Source organism: Ctenocephalides felis, unplaced genomic scaffold (genome assembly GCF_003426905.1).
Source record: "Ctenocephalides felis isolate EL2017-DRISC unplaced genomic scaffold, ASM342690v1 CF-g0.4_SCAFFOLD_00898, whole genome shotgun sequence".
NCBI classification, from domain to species: Eukaryota; Metazoa; Arthropoda; class Insecta; order Siphonaptera; family Pulicidae; genus Ctenocephalides; species Ctenocephalides felis.
In genome coordinates this window covers 253,811-260,109 of record NW_020537052.1, presented here as the reverse complement: position 1 = coordinate 260,109, position 6,299 = coordinate 253,811, and positions in this window count along the sequence as shown.

The window sequence follows — 6,299 nt, the reverse complement described above, 5'->3', positions numbered from 1 at the left end:
TTTAGTGTATAGTTTTTTTGTCTATTTTAAAACTAGTTGGCATTTGTATTTTGCCTTAAGGCAAGTTACATGAACTTCCCGATATGTGTAAATAATCGACTTAATCCACGATAGATTAATTGATTTATGAGTGATTAAAAGTATTCCGAGTGGATTTATTGCACATATTGATAACTAACAAACACATTAACCAGAAGTATTTTCTGAAAGCAAATTTTCAAAAATCAATTTTTATAATTGAACCAGTTTCCGTCGGACTTAATGGTTTAGTATGTTAAGACCAAGTACTCTATTGTTAAAGTAAATCGTCTAATTTTAATTTTAACAAACGTCAAAAAAACTACTCATTTCCTCAAACTTTGATGAATTTTTAAAATTAAACTACTTCTCGTAAAGCCGTAATATTTCAGTAAGTTCTATAAGACCATGATATATAGCCAAAAAAGTTCCATGAGAATCGTCTTAATTTTTTTTTTTGACAGTTGATGACAAAAAACGGCTCAGTAGATTTTCATCTAAAATTAATTAGTATTATACACAATTAATATCTTTCAAACAGTTTTTGATTTTTTAAAATCGATTTGGTAGAATGAGCTTAAATGTGGACGAAAAGTTCAACACCTTTTTCCAAATTACAATGAAACGGCTTGGCAGATCGTCGCACAAAACTGACAAAGGATAAACCTCATCAAAATACATCAAATGGCTTCTAAATTACTGAAATCAGTTCAGGCGTTTTTGAGCAAACGCCGATGAAAGGTCTAATTTTGACAAATGCCAAAGAAACGATACCAATTTCTGCAAACTGTGACGATTTTTTGAAATAAACGACTTGTCGTAGTGCCTTAGTATTTTAGTATTATCAATAAGACTATGGTATCTACCGTAAAAAATCATAAAAATAGTCGAATTTTTTTTTTACATTTTATTACAAGAAAACGACCCGGCCGGTCTTTATCAAAAACTGATCAGGTCGATTCCCAACCAATATCTTGCGAACGGTTTTTGAATCTTCAAAATTGACTCAGAATTGCGGGCTAAAACGTGAATAAAACATCATCATAAAGAAGATTACAGAAACATATGTTTTTAAAAAATATTTAAAAATTGTATTAATATAGCTAATTCTCATTTTTAATTTATCAAGTCCATTATTTATACAGGTCTCAAAGTTCATGCAACTTACATTAATGTAAAATACCACTTACACTTACTTAATATGCTTCTTTTATTATTATGTGTAGTACTTCAACATTTATCTCAATTTTATTTAATTACATTATATTACATGTATAAGTATTATTAAAATTTATACCCAAATATTAAATCGCTTTGCGGTGTTGGAATTTTTTGCGGCTATGAACATAATTCAAAGAATTTTTTGTCCGTGGAAAGCAAAGAGCTGCCAATGTTACTTGAGTTATGCAAGAAGCATTTTACCGCAAATTCTTGGCGAAAACGTCAAATACTGGTACAAGGCACACTCAAAAGCACTCTATAGTCGAAATGAGCAAAAACATTGAAGCTTTCATCTCAAATATTATAGAATCAAAATATTGTATAAGAAGATTAATTGTATGTTGTAAAATAATGAGGAATAAAGTAGATGTAAAGAAATTGGTGGTATTTTATCAACTTAATTTAAGCAGTTTCTACTACAAATAAAACTTCCATGAATAGTAGGCTTCAATTGATCAATGTGGAATAAATGTTTGTTGCACCCAGGATATGCTAAATTTTGGACAAAGTTTTCAATAAATTCTTCAATAATCAATCAACATTCAATTAGTCTCGTAATAACAAACAGTATTTTCTGACAAATTGTCAAAATTTGATGCATAGCAAAATAGGGTTTTATCCTCTAATCGCTCTTACACATTATCTGGTGTTACCAGGCGGTTCTGTTTATACAATTGTGTCAAAATCCAATTCATGTTTAGAATTTATATGTGCGACATATGTGAATTGATTATAACACAGTTGTGTATCTTTACATTTGTAGCAAACCTTTGGCATATGAGCCACATGTGAGCTATTTAACCGCAAACCTTCAAAATGATGAAAAACTTGTGGTGTATGGCATCGTGCCTTAGGACAAATTGCTGAAACTTCCCGTACCGTAACATAATTGTTAGAAATATTAAAAGTTTTCAAATAGATCTTTTTTTTAAAATATTGTAATATTGTCTAATATTTATAAGAATTAATTCATAATATTTTCTAAAGAATGCCAAAATGTTCTAAAACATATAAAACGTGAAGATATTCTAAACGTTTCATGTTCGATTTTTGGCTCATTACTATAACTTACTCTACGGAAAGTCAATAAAATAAATAATTATAAAAAAAAGAAACAATGTAAAAGTAGTCATAACTAACTTATACATAGTTATAGGAACAGCAAAAAATTGCATATATTAACATTTCAAAGCTTACTGAACATTTTGTCAGATGTTATAAAAAATTATGGATGTGTAATACAGTTTTTGACGGAACGGAAAATTTTCGAAAATTATAAAATCTAATTAGTTGTGTATGGCATCGTGCCTTAAGGCAAATTGCTGAAACTTTCCGTACCTTAATGAAATATTGGAGGAAAATTAAATGTTTTCAAATAGATTATTATAAATAATCTATCTTTCATTATTCATATTTTATAAAAAGTAAATAAACAAAACTTGATCAATTATATTTAAAATGAAGAACATTGTCTAATACTATATAAACTAATTTGCAAAGTTAAAATTATTTATTTGAAATATATAAGTGATGTTTAGAACTTTAACTAAAAGTAGAATTAAAATTCGAATTATTTTTTGATAAAAAAAATGTTTTTTGAAAATTAAGAAAAAAAATGAGATAAAGAAAATTCTTTTCCCAAAAGCAATTGTTTCGTCAACACAAGCATTCAAATCGGATGCTAAGTTTTATCAAAAACTGCCATTTTTTGCACATTTACCTTTATATCTCCAAAACGACTGGACCTGCCTTTGCCAAAATCTAATCCACATTTAACCCCATCATTACAAATCGAATGTTTTTCGAAACATTCAAATAGGTTGATTCGTTCCCTAAAAACTGTCATTTTTAGTTGTCGGTTGGGCCTGTCTTTGCCAAAAACCAATAAGGATGTCTCTCTGCCAATAGGAATTGAATGTTTTTTGAATCATGGTGGACGAAAAATTGTATCCGCACTTACATACACACACACAACATACACAACACTCCTACATACATCCATTCTTTCTAAATTATGCCGAAATATTTAGAAACCTCTGAAACATAGCTGCAAAATTTTCGATCAAAATCTATAAATATATTTTTTAAAAGAGTTGATTTTTTTCAAAAATTTCAAAACTTACAAATATCTAATTTTTTCAAAGTTTTCAAAAAAAAATTATAGCTTTTAAAGATTACAAATAATGGTATGAGAAGTTCCAATAAAATTGCTTCGTGGCACGACGGATATTATTCTTTAATTGATTTGCAAAAACAACTATATATTGTAAGTTTCTGCCCTTGAATTTTGAACGAAATATCATTATATATACCAAATTATAATTTATGTATTGTAACATGAACATTATTAGTTCATTGAAAACCCAATACAACAGTTCATTGACCAATTCTATATTAATTAGCACATAATTTTGCCAAATATTATTAATTACTATAGATACTAAAACAGCAGGGATTCATCAAAATACTATTAGCATATAGTTTTGGACAAAATATTAATCATTAGTTAATAACGTTTAAATTGAAGCAATTAAATATATTTAGTGACTATAAACGATAAGTTAACAACATTGATATAGAAATCGCGAGCACATTACTCCTAATATTGAAATAGCAGAATTGTCAAAGGACCATTAGAATATAATTTGAGCAAAATAATAATCATTAGTTAATAACGACTAAATTTAAGCAATTAACTTTAATTAGTGTTCACTAATGGAATGGTAACACATTGAAATAGAAATCGCGAGCATATTACTCCTAGTATTAAATTGCCAAAGGATCATTATCATATAATTTGGACGAAATATTAATCATTAGTCAATAATAATTTAATTGAAGCAATTAAATATAATTAGTGTCTGGCTTGTCCACAAATGGAATTCCATTCGCACTTCGATAGAGAAATCGCGAGCATCAATGTACAAAATCGGGTTTCATTCAATCTCATTTTGCGTTCAATTCCATTATTGTTCAAATTGCCAACGCCTTTGTTAAAAGATAAATTGCTCTGAGAGCGGCTTTTGATTCAATATAAACGTTTTGCGCATTAGTTACTCAACTATAGTTGTAATTAAATTAAATCACAGTAGTTATGTGATGTGATCATATAATCAAACTAGTGGTGCAAGGCATAGTGCCTTATGGCAAATTACTGAAACTTTCCATACCGAAAATTAGAATTTTTAAAAATTTTTAGAAAATTTTTAACAAATTCGATTTTTCGAAAAAAATTGTTTTATATTTTGAATTTTTTTGAAAATTTTAAACTTTTTTTCAAAGCATATCGAACAGTGTGTACAAAAAACAAAATATCGAAGCGCGTAAGCGCCTCGTCGCAGTCTTACGGATAAACATTGTTACGTAAACAAAATTTGTACTTATTTATCAAATATCTGTCAATTTGATGTGCATATGTTCAATGTTCATTTTAGACGTTCAAATGGCTTTTTTTTTACAGAGCTAGACCTGCCTTCTCAAACATTTAGTCTTGATTTCATGAACACAAATAAAATTTGTTGTTTGAATTATTCAAATCAGACAAAAATTAAATTACTAGTTTTAGAACTTTTTAACCGTATCAATAAACAGCTGAGCCTAACTTTGCCAAAAACTAATCTTCACATCAATACGAATCGAATGCGTTTGGGTTTAAATTTCTTACGATTTATAATTTAATATATTCGCCGATTAATGTTATACGTGCAAGTTTCCAGTAGAAAAAATCACATATTTAAAAATTATTCTACTTATTTAAAATTTTGTACATAAACATGACCTTACCTCAACCTGCATGAATGTCAGCATTTCTTCGCAAAATTGCAATGAGTCAAATTGTTCAAATTGTTCACTCACACACACTTTGTTTTACGCGAAATTATGCAAAATTTATTTAATTAGCACTCTTGTTTTCATAATTAATTAATTTACGCGAATTTTATTATCTAATACACTCACTTCTATTTTAAAAAGTATTTAATTAGGCTGAAAAAAACATGTGGATTAGGAAGGGGCACGGTCACAATTTTTACTAAACTAAATATATAATTATTTGACGATTCCCTAACTACAACCTAGTTTACGGTTTTTTGTAAACGCACAACGAGACGTGTGACCGTACCCTTAGAAATCATATATGGAATGAAAATGCACTGACCTTTGTTTAAAATCACCGATTCTTCTGTAACATCCCGATTACCAGTTGTTGTCTAAAAAAATTAAAAAAAATGCAATAATTCAATAAATTATGAAACATCAATTTGTGCTAAAAAAAACAGTGCATTACCTCGTGATTTACAGAAGAGAGCTGATCAGAAACCACGAACCTGGAACCAGGAACCAGGAACCGGGAACAAGACACTATTCACTGCACTAGAACACTATAAAGGCCTTTATTAAACACTACACAAACACTAAAAAAACGATAAACGGATTGGAAAAATATCTCAAAAAACGATCTCTATGTATCGACACCAGGTCTTTTTAAACCAGGTCACTGGACACCAGGTCTTTTTAAAAACACTGTTCATCACTATTTGGATTTTTATAATTATGTCCCTCTGATCACCAAAACATCACCAATTAAGATAAAATTAATAGCGATTTGTTTTTCCTTCAGCATCTCCAATTTTATGGTAGGTCCTTTAAAGCCTTGTATCTTTTGACTGGTTAAATGGATAAAAAAAAATGTTTAACAATATATTGTCAACTAAGAGGTCTTTGTCAATGCAAATATTCATTTAAATCTATCCTTCTGATTTGTCTTTCCAAACATCTAGTAAAATTAGAACCTCAGTTATGAAATTTCTGGTCTTCCTGGACATAGTTTCAAACTTTTGCACAACACTGTTAACACAAATTAAAACACTTTTTCAGTCCACAAAACAACGCGAAAGTCCAATTATATTTATTCAATATCACTACTTCATTGTCCTTGTACGTTTTTAATAGTTTTTATTCACTTGTTCTGAATTGTAACATCTATATCCTATAGTTATGTATTTTTCACGATTTGTGACCTTTGTTCTAGTAATGTTTTATTATTGAAATGTTTTTAAGGA